Here is an 11,706-nt window from a genome sequence, read left to right on the forward strand (position 1 = left end):
AAGTCAGAGCCTTTTTGGAGAGCCCATCTCCTTGCATTTGGAAGAACCTTGCTATTGGTGCTCCTGTGGAGGTAAAAGATGTCAGGATGTAAGAAGGAGAGAGACCCCTAGAAAGCAGATCCTATTGCTGCCACTAAAATGTGAACCATCTCCAAAATTCATCAGTTGAATGAAAATACTGGTCTGTTTGGGCTGGTGTTAGATACTGTGGTGGTTATGGAAAGCTCTTGTTTTGTTGTTGCAAGTAGAGACCACTTAAGTTTTTCTCACTTTAGATAAGCACTAGGTGAAAGAGAAGAAAGCCTCATCATCCTTATACTAAATGGTTGTTAAATTACTCCACTGAGAGGTCACAGATTTACACTTTCAGCCCACCATTTTAAAGCTTTTGTCTTCCTGGTCTCAATTTGCTTGATTAGTTTCTAAATTTAATAGAAATCAATTAACTGTTTCTTTGGGAATTGGGGAAAACTGTTACTCCTTATGATCTGTAGCAGTTGTGGGGTGGGGTTTTCTGCAAGCCAGACCGGTGTTGTGGGTGAAGAACTGCCCACACAGTTCCCTCTGAAGGGCACAGAAACAACCACCTCCAGAGGCCTTCCAGCTGGACCCACCAAAGGCAGCAAACCCCCACGGTACCGCTTTGTTCTTGAGGCACTGACAAAGTGCCTTGTTTGGTAACCACATTGCAAGGACATCCTTTAAGATGTCCATCTGTAGGTACAGGCTCTGTATTTAGGAATGGGACTGGGCGAAAGTGGCCGTTATCACTGGAGATGCAGGATTCCAAGGAAGGAAACGGTCCCACCTCTCAATAAAAAAGGGGAAGTTCGTTAAGGAGGAGAAAGTCTGTGTGAGAATAGTTCGCAGCCTCTCACTTCAAGAATTTCAAAGTGTGCATGAGAGGGGAAAGGTCTGTGATAAGGAAAGAGCTTTCAGCTTCCCAGATTGGGTTGTTTATGTTAAACCCACCACTGAGAGGAGGGAGATAATGCATGTGGAAGCCCGTGTTTGACAGTTTTGGTCATCTGTGTGTGTGAAGGTGGCTTCCATGTGAACTTGTAACAGTGCTGATAACCAGGCTCTGGTACAAGGACCAGGAGCTACCTGGTGCACCAGTTAAACCAAGCACCTTGCATGCTTGCATTCGAGGAGACCATGGAGGCTTCCACAAACGTATTTCTGCAAGAGCCATCCTTGGTTTTCCCTCCAGATGTCTCCCCATGTCCCCTTTGCTACAGCACAAGGGATGGAGGCTCTGCCTCACCCTGGGAGGGAGGATCCCACCTTGTCCTTTTGTGTGAAACCTGCAGAAGCACAATTTGACATGAAAAAGTACAGGATCGAAGTCAAGGCACAGCTTCTGTTGTTTGTCACCCTTCCTGAGTGCTTGTGGGAAAGGCGTGGTGCTTTTGCTGCCTAGAAAGCTAAATAAATTCGGTTTATTTAAAGGTTTTGCTAAGCACAGAGCTTAACCTGTCCAGGAGTACTCATTTAGCAACCTTCTTTAAATGATGACCATGCCCTGCTAAAATAGGCTCACTTTACAAAATTACTTTTTGTTCTTGGAGTCAGTCTCCATACTGCTTACTACACCACTAAAGCCTCCTTTTACTTCAGACTCATTGTGGAGGAGCATCACACCAAAAGGCATCCTCCTTGTAAACCTGCTGCCCAGGGAGCTTTTGTCGGGTGTGCTCTTTCACAGCAGGTTAGAATAACTTGGGAATGACATAGGGACAGCTGATCCTGTCTTGGAGCAGTTTGGTGGCGTCTTAAGGACCTCCCTGGATTATTTGTTACAGTTCTTTAGTCCTACTTTAAGATTGCAATGTTTTTAATTTCCGCCACCCCCCCCCCCCCCCGCCCCCTCCCCAGCCCTCGCACTTGTAAATTAAATGAGGGGAGTTGAGCTGGTGGGATGGTTTAATACCGTGCTGATGTGCAAGGTACAGAGATGGGAATGTGTGTGTGTGTGTGTTTCTATAAAGCATGAAGATACTTCAGAGGAAATCAGAAATCTTAGAAGGATTGGGCATATTTGCACTCTGGTCCGTATGCTTATACTTTACAGACCAGCTGTCCTCGGGTGGTGCTTGCTGGCCAGCACCCTTCTGAAATAGCCTCTGAAATATGCAGCTCTTTGGTGGGGCCAAGGACAGGATTCTGCTAGAGATGTGCCCGGATGAGGCTTTCCAACACAGCCACAGGGCTCTTCTATATTTTTGTATATGGCTTTATATATAACTCCCAGTGTACGACCAGACAGAGTGTATCCTACGGAGTGGTGATAACACGTGCCCTCTGTGGCCTCCCGGTTGCTATAGATAGCTTCCTATGCAGACCATGCAAACTGCTACCACCACCAAGCTTTTCTGATGGCTCCGTGCCTTGACATTTGTTGTCAGTGTAAATAAACTCCAACCTCAAGCAGCTTCCTTCTGCAAAATGAGGAGCTGCTGGTTAAGAGTGAAGACTGCGATGGTGGGCATCTCAAGAAAAGACATAAACCATGTTAAGAAGGTGACCTTCCCTGGCCATATGCCAAGTCCTGTCCCCTTCCCCGCTGCCACCCCAGGCTTATCCTGGTTTTTATTAAATGCAGATACGAGGGAACAGCAGAGGCATGTGTTCTCAGGTCTGCCCAAGATGCACACCCCTCCCTGATGACGGGTGTTCTGGGCTCTGAGGATGAGGGGAATGGTGGCTATCAGCAGGAAAGCTGTTCTCCAGCCCTGTAAGGGCTGCTGGCATGCTGCTGTGCTCAGTGGCCCTCAGCACCAGACCCTGGCAGACACCAGAGCCTGCGCCCTGCCCTGCGGTGCCCCACACACAGCAATAGGTGTTGGCAACAGGTACGTCACTAGCACATTCCTCCTCCTGTTCCTGGGTGGCCCTGACTCTGCACCTCCTTTACCACCTGCCTGTAACCCCTCTGAACTGTTACAGGCTTTCTCACCCCCTGTGACTCCAAGTAATGGGTCCAGGAGCCGCGGAACAGGGAGGCTTCACAGGTCTGCCCGAAACAAAGACAAGCCCGCTGCTTTTGGCTGCAGCGGAAACCTGAGCAAACACACAGACCGGCATTTGAGATGTTGCATAGTTTCTGGTCCCCAGGGAGGGCAGTTTTTAAGCTGAGGATTCCACAGGCCATGAAGAGTAACAGTTCCCACGATGTCCCTTCTATAAAAGGAAATTAAGTCTGCAGCAGCTGTTGATCTGATAGCCAGTCTGAATTGGATCCCCCTCCCATGTCCTTGCTGGCTGCCCAACTTACTCCAGCTACCCATAGACAGCTTTCGCTGTCAGAACAAGCTGAGCTTTCTGGTGCTTTTTGATGCTAACCAGATCTGGAGTGAACAGGAACATAAAGGAAGTTGGTGGCATTTTTTTTTTCTTTCAAAATTAAGTGCTCCAATATCAGCCACTCTGGTGAAGGTCTGTACACTGCAAACGCTGGCAAAGGGACATTCAGACACTTTGGAGGTGCTTTGCTCTGTGGGCTGAGACAGATCTAGGTTACACACTACTGCTCACCTACTGATACCAGTTGGGAACAGATTAGTCTTGATTGCTTTGAACTAATGGTAAAAGGAAAAAAAAAAAACAAACCAAACCAGGCTAAAACATCATTTTGCCAACATAGTTTATTTCACCCACCCCAGCTCTACATGAAAACAGTAAAAAGGTAATAAATAATGCAGTATTCCTAGCTAGTAGTGATTCAAAGAATCTATCGCCAACATTCGAGTGAGCGGAGGTTACCCTTATTTGGCAGCGCTGGGTGCATGGGGGATCGCTCCTCCAAAGCCATGCACACCGAGGGAAACTTTCAGCCCCCTCTTTATACAAGTCACTCATGTCTATTCATTAACTGTCTGGGAACTCATTAACATCTCACACCTGGACAGTTAGCACACTCCCATTTAGTATATCTTCAAGTTAACAACATTAACATATCTTGTGCCTGGACCACTAGCACACTTCCGTTCAAGGATTTAGTATATCTTCGAGTTAACAACAAGGGTCTCCTCAGATAAACATGAGCACACCGTTCTTTAAATAAATCACATATGGCCCATTTTTCAGTAGGAGAAGGACTTGTCTGGTCTCTAAGCACTCTGAGACCCTTGGCTGGTGAGTTATCTGGGGAGGATGCTGGGAGGAGCCACCCTTGGCAGACCACCATGGATTTGACTTTCCCCTCCTTCACAGCAGAGCAAAGTGAGCCTGCCTCCTGCCTCTGTGAGGTTAGTGTACTACAGCTGCACCACAGGGAAATCTGTTCCACCCAGCAGGGCTGTGCATCAGGGAGGCCCTTTTAAGTATGCCAAGGAGAGCTACTGAAGTTGTCAAGAAGCCTGTAGAAGGCTTCATTCAAAGGAATGAAAAGAAACTTGCATGGAAACCCAGGGAGATCTCCTTCTCTAGACACTTCAGAATAGCGCCTAAGTGCTTGTCTGCCCATGGTAGGGCCCAGACTCCCATCATCAGGGACCATGCCTCTGCACATCACCATGTGGCAAAAGCAACCAAGTTCGTGCAGCAAGGTTTGTACTAGCTCACTGCACGGCAGCGTGTGTGGGGCAGGAACATCTTCAGAGCAACAGCCAAGTGCTCAGGGCTGTAGATCTCTTACACTGCACCCTGGGATGCTCGGCTTGTCCTGCACTGCAAAGCACACAGGGAACCAAACAGAACCATGATTTGGGGTTTTTGACCCCAAATACTGATGGCCAGCCTTAGCATCCATCTCACATCTGGGACAGATTGCTGCCCCAGATCCTCTCCATGCTCCACACAAAGGAACCAGGGAGCAGGAATATCACTGTGCTTCACCCTCGGCTTTTTGTTAACACAAGGAACAATTTGCTTTGTGGTGATGTCAGATAAACTCCCCTAAATTACATTTTTTGGCTTTCTGCAGCGAATGAAGAGACGGGACATAGCTTGATGCAAGCAAGATGTTGATGTATTGTACACAATCAGGAGTTTATACATGTTTCAGAAGCTGCGCGCTTTAAACAGATTGGTTCTTTAAGCTAAGCATTGCATACTAGGCAATCCCCAACTGGTGGTTAACTACGAACAAAGGGCGCTTTAAGTAAGTTTTTACAGTCAACAATTAACAGCAACGTGTTACTTCTCCTTGGCACCCATCTGTTCCTCGTTCCCTTATCTTTTCCCGGCATGACTCATCCCGTTGGTTGTTATCTATTGACATTCCTTGTCCTCCCAGGGTTTGTGGCCTACAAGCTCGAGCACATTCCTTTCAGCTAACTGATTGCCACTTTATGGTGCTGATTTCCAGGCCCCCTCCTGTAGCCTTCTGCTCTGCACTGCACATCCCTTTACATACATAAGTCAACTTTGTCTAAGCCAGTGGCTCTTTCAGGGGTCACCAGCACCTCTGCCAGCCTTCAGAGGGGGAAGCAGATGCAGGAACCCTGGCTAGCGGAGTGCTGCCTGCCCATGCTGGCTGTGACAGTGCTCCTGCCCTGCTGCAGGAAGGTACTCCAGCAGCATACCTGCCGAGTCCTGATCCCAGCTGGATACTGGTGTTAAAAGCAGGTTATTAGTGTTAAGGGTCTGGAGAGCCTTGGATGCCTGGAGGACACCAGGTGAAGGGGCAGGCTCATTCTGGTGCAGTGGGTTAGCACTTGTCAGGCTCATGCAGAGCATGGTGTGGTCTGCGCTGGCCTTGCTCTGTGCAAATTCAACCCACAGGGATCTTAATCCACTTTCAGTAGGGATTAAAGACTGTATTAACACACGGGTAAACACAGGGGAAGAGCTTTATTGCAGGAAACACAGGGCATGCCATTTTGGAAAGGAAAGTTAACTCAAACCTAATCCTGGTGTAGTTAAGCTGAAAGAAAAGTGCAGGAACCCAGCTGGTGCATTTAAACCTCAAAGGCATAAATCGTACAAGCTTTGTAGAGTGATGTAATAATCTCTGAATGCCAGCTGAGCCTGAAAAGTTTTCATGTCTGTGCTGCTTTCTTCAGAGCCTTTGCTGTTACAGACCTGCCCTTTCTGCCAAACTCACAAAATCACTAAAACATGGGGTTTAGTTGCATGCAGATCTCACCAGATCTCATCTTTCCTTTATCTTTCCCCGATTTGCATGTCTCTGATTTCTTTATTAAGCACATTCTTTTAAGGAAATTAATAGAATCAGTACATTAATAGACACAAGCCTGCTGTGTTTTGCTCTGTTAATATTTGTTAAAACTCTAGATACTCGAAATTCTCTTTATATTGTCAAACTTGATTAACTGTAGTTGCAACAAAAAAAGGCAATTACATTATGTATTCATGGTATGCATCATTACGTACTTTAGCTGATTCCTTATAAATATCTAATAACTCAATACATCAAATATTAATAGTAGTCTGCATACTTAACCCATATTTCTTAAATGAGCTTGTTCTCAGAGGCATGTGATATTGTGCTAGTGTCATGTGGGACAGGCTGGGAGGAAATCATACACAAAGATAATTTTTCACATAGCACAGATGCAGTTTTCACCCTATTTTATGTGTGTTTGTGCCTCACAAATACTGAATGAGTATGTTCACTGCATTTGGGCAGAGATCCTTAAACGGAGCAAGACAGCAAACCTAGAGGTAGACAACTGGTGTCAAAAAGGTGTAATCACAATAGAACAAAAAGTCTGGCTCCAAAATATTGTGGATCTGAAATTCACCTTTTATCTTTATTACATTTGCCTTTGCCAGAGGACCTAAAGCCAGAAGTAAGGGAAATGAGAGGTACAGGCTAAGGGCGAAACTCTTTCTTCTGGCTGTTAGCGGAGGATGATGTTGACTTAGCCACAGAGCAGCAGCAGAACTGCTTTAGAATCTCTTGTCGATCGTTGCTGTTTGTTTGCCATATTCAGTGTCATGGGTTTAGTGATCTTTTTGTTTTTGCCAATATATATTAGAACCAAGTATATAAAAATAAATAAAACCCTGTTTCAGTCTGGGGTGATGGGGAGTAAAAAATTGATCATTAAGGAAAGCTAGAAATATCGAGGAGGCAAAAGAAGCTGCATCGCAGAGAGAGATCTGGAGATCCAAGTGAGTCACAGGCTAAATCTGAATCCTGAGCGCGATTTATTAACACAGCTGTCAGGGAGAAGGTGCAGGCGTTTGTCTGCTTGAGGTGGCCTTGGTGGGGCCTCAGCTGAATGGGGAAGAGAAGCAGAAGCAGATGGTTCCCTGACCCCTCATCAAAGGACTGCAGATAGTTGTGCTCCTTTTTCTTCTTCAGAGCAGCACAGGTGAGAATGGGGAGGTTGGGATGTGGGTGGGCGCGTGGAATCCCCCTGTGGTGCTGAAAGAAATAGAGGGGACAGGGTTTGTTGCAGGGAGAGGTTTACATCTGCATGCAGGTACTTTGAGCTTTGAAATACAGCTTGCTCTCATTTGTCCTGTTTGTAAAACCTTTCCAGCCATCAAAAGTCTCATCTGTTTTGTGGCAAATTTTTTTTCTGCTAGTGACAGTTCCCATATATATATTACTGCCAGTGGAAGGAAGCAGTTTATATAAAATTCATAAACTATTTACATGAATTCTCTTTAGTATTGCTCAAGGTGGATCCAGGCCCTTAAACACTGTTAGGAGAATAAAAGCGGGTTGCAATCCTTACCAGAGGCATGCACACTTGGGTATGCATTTAAGTGGTGTTATTTTTCCATGATTTCAAATAATTGTTCAAATGTACAATTTAACACTGAAGCAATTCATCCTGAATACCGGCACAGTTTCCCCCTACCTTTAACATCAGCTTTCTTGCATCTCCATTGCTCTGGCATTGCAATTGTGAATGAGAGCAGAGTCCTCTGAGATGGGATGGAAGTACATCTATACAGATCCATTTCCCCCATGCCTACTATAAAATGAAAGCACTTCTTCCTTCCTCCATACTGAATTACTTGTTAGCCCTTCCCATATCAACACCTGCAGCTGGGTTCAAACGCTCTTTAAGTAGATTTCCTCAGGTAATGTACGGGTGCACAGTGGGAGAAGGCCCCCCCCTCAGGATGCTAAACGGCTGCCAAGGGTCCATGCTTGAGTGGATTTCCTGTATAATGGAAATTATGGAATAAAGGGAAAATGCCTTACTATCCTAGGGGAGCAGAAAGAAAACAGCATCTGAGCAGGCTTTACTACTCAGATTCAGTTCAGAAGTAGAAATTAAGATGAAGAAGGAGAGCAACCAGAAAATCTAGAGCTGCCACTGCTGTCCTGGGAGAGTCAACATAATTCACAGGTCAGGAAACACAGATTTCCTTTATATTTCAGTTTCTATACCAATGTGCAAAGACATAGCACTGTGTTGCGTGACATTTCAGCATTGCAATACAGAGCCAGTTTTTACATTGGTATAAAATTATACCAATTAGTTTACATCTGTTGATAATCTGGCCTGGGATCCTTGCTTTTTTGGAGACCTGCTTCACGTCCAGTTGATAGAAAGCAAATAAAATAATTCTACTGATTCATTTTAACATAATATGACATGCTCTGAGATTGATAATTCCATGACAACCAAAGGTTTGAATCCATTTTCAGACATTCTGCTTCCACATAAATGAACTGACCCGAGTGAAGAAACAAACGGAGGAAAAGTGTGAAAAGCAATTGCATGTTTGAGATTTATGTGCAACAGGTGAGTAGCTCCCAGCTATTTCTGACATACAACCTACCTTGGTAAAGGTTGTGTAAAACACAGTGACTGGTTACCAAGAGGGGTGAAAGTCCCTGGCCTACCAGCTGCAACACAAAGCTTCTCCATCTGTCTCCAGCCTTCCAAGTGCACATTCCCCTGTCAGCCTGTAGCCACTCAAGACAAAGGCTGGCACAAACTGACTTCCATCCAAGAGGAGGTAAACAGCAGCCCTCAGAATGGCTGCAGGAATCAATATCTGCTGCAAAGAATAGTCACAAATTCCTAGGTAGTCTGGATCTATGGACATAGCTTGTGTTAATGATACTGAACCAGCCACAAGGCTCTGGCCAGGCTTGCAGAAATAGACTCTTCTGCAGGGCTGGTGGCAGAAAGCGCTGTCATACAGGGGCCAGGATTATCCCAGCAGGAGCTGCTTGGGAGGATGCCATTGCTGAGCTGTGAAATCAATGCAAATGTGTTTTGTGGCATCCTCCTGCTTGCCTATCACTGGCAGCCACCTGAACCTGGAGTGCTAACAGAGCTAACACTGAAACTAAACCACTCCAAGGAAAGAGCATGAAAGAACCATAAGCTGCTTCTGTCTTCTCCTGTATCCCTCTTGCTCTGGCTGACTTCATGACTTGAGCTACATTTACATGTCTTTACATTTACAGAGCACTCTAGCAAGAACCACAGCACTCCCCGATCTGGAGGACAGCACAGCTCAGGTGTGACTGGGGTGTTGATCCATTTATGGATGCAGGGAATGAGGAGATGGAGGGAAGGGAACCAGGAATCATCCTTTCTGTCACATGTTCTTGAACTTCAGCGCAGGCTGGCCATAACCTACAGCGTGTAGTAGAAAGGGCAAGAAGAAAAAAAAAAAAAAAAAAAAAAGAATAAAACCCCACCTAATCACATTGGCGCAGAAAAAAAGGTAATGAGACAGCAGCCAGAAATTCAGAGCACATAGTTCAAAATGCTGGTGTGATCCACGGCCAAAGAATGCAAGGCAAAAGCGCTGATTCAGACCAGGCGTGTGGTGTGTGCACCAGGGGAGAACCTTGTCTCGCAGGCCTTGGGAGATGGTTGTTGGGGTTCATTTAACATGCACATGACAAAGCTGCAGTGAGATTCAGCTGCAAAGGTGCATCCAGCTCAAAGGGTTCCAGTGGAATAAGGAGCTGCACATTGTCTTCTTGCACTGCAGAGCATGAAGTGTTGTAAATTCCTTGTCTTTTCACACAGTCTGTCATCACTGAGCAGTAAGATCAAAGCTATGTTTGCTGGTTATCATTTGGAGATTCACACCAATATCATGGTACAACCTTCCCTGACAGGGGGATGCTGCAGTTGCTTAGGCCACCCCCAGCACGGTGTCCTGCAGATGATTGCTGGACTTGAGCAGCTTGGGAGAAGCGAGGCACTCCCTCAGGCCGTTCCTCAACCCAGCCTCAGCCAGCCTTGCTCTCTGACAGCCCTTGACACTGACCCAAAGAAATTACAGTAGTAAAAATTTCCTACACAAGTACCATTTGGTGAGCCAGAATCGGATCAGAGAAGGAAAATATCTCACATTGATACATTGTGCATCGAGGACCTCTCAGCTGTGTGGGTGATGACAGCTGACTGTCCCCTGCACCGATGCCCATTGTTTATTCCTGGGCTGTTTGCACAAAAGCAATACGTGGAGTGCTGAAAGCCTGCCTATATCCCAATAACGAGCTATTTGATTAATGAGTCATCTGATATATATAATTGTACAGTGTCTAGTAACAGAAAAGTCTGGTAGCTATTCATGAGTCTCGTTTCCAGAGAAAGAAAGAGTATATTGTTTCAGTGAGTAACCTGTAGAGAGAATCTGGGATAACATTACTACTGTATCAGTACACTTAGGAAATACAGCCTCCAAGGGGATATATTATACTGTTATAAAACACCCTTTGGTATGTTTTCACTACACAAGGGTGATGTGCTCCACGGGCTACCTGATAGTTGCAGCGCAAGGGTGGCTTGTCCCCTTCTGCCTCTCGGTTTGGGAGGGAGCTGGTGAGAGAGCAGCGGACTGGCCACTCACTTGTCCCTCTCCCCTAGGTCTTGGGAGCAGCTGGGACCTTTGGGTTTGGGACAGTTTGAGACCAGAGGAGGAAGAAATGAGCCAAATGCTGGCTGAAGTGACCTGTGGTGCCTCCACCAGAAGCAAGCTATTGCAGTGACACGGAGTGGAGACAGGCATGGAGCAGGGCTGCAATGCCTGCAAGGTCTCAAACACCGTTCCCCCAGCTGCCCTGTGGGGTTCCCTTGCCCACCGTGTCTGGGTGGAGTTCCACAGCGCCTCTCCTGCCAGCTGGCCTTCTTGCCTGGTGTGAACACTTCAGAGGGCCCTGCGGGCTGCCTTCCTCAAGCAGAACAAAGTGCTTGACCTGCTGGGACCAGTTTTTCTGCCACAGTTGTTTACAGGCATTTTGTATCCACCTTGAGTGGCAGCATCAGGCCTGCCTGGGATGCAGAAAAACAGATAAAAGGAGGTGTTGGAGTTACCCCGCAGACATGCCACCAGCCAAGTCAGAACACACGAGACAGATCATACATGTGACTACATACATTACATTAGTAAGTGTTCTCTGCAGATGTGTTTAGACAAACTTTGTCATCTAAACAAAAGCTTGGACTACAAGAAAAGCAGGTGGAGCCCGGGGACAAACGTGTCATGGGGTACCTCGGCGTGCATCCCCCTTGAAGCTGTGCTTTCAGGTCCCTTTGAAAAGATGCATGCCCACCTCGGGCGCTCCCCTGGGCAGACCTGGCTGCGGCATCAGCCTCATGCCGCCGCCCCGTGAAGGCCGAGAGCGGTTTGTACGGTAACACTCAGATTTGGCGAGACCACGGTGGGTGTAACCCGCCGGCTCTCACGCAGCTCTCACGGCCGCAGCATCTGAGCAGGGACGGTGCTCCCGGCACCTCGATGCGCGGTGACAGTCCGCCCGCGCTGCTGGTGGCCGACAGGTCCTCACGCGCGCCGTCGGCG

This window comes from Falco naumanni, chromosome Z (assembly GCF_017639655.2).
Source record: "Falco naumanni isolate bFalNau1 chromosome Z, bFalNau1.pat, whole genome shotgun sequence".
Classification (NCBI taxonomy): Eukaryota; Metazoa; Chordata; class Aves; order Falconiformes; family Falconidae; genus Falco; species Falco naumanni.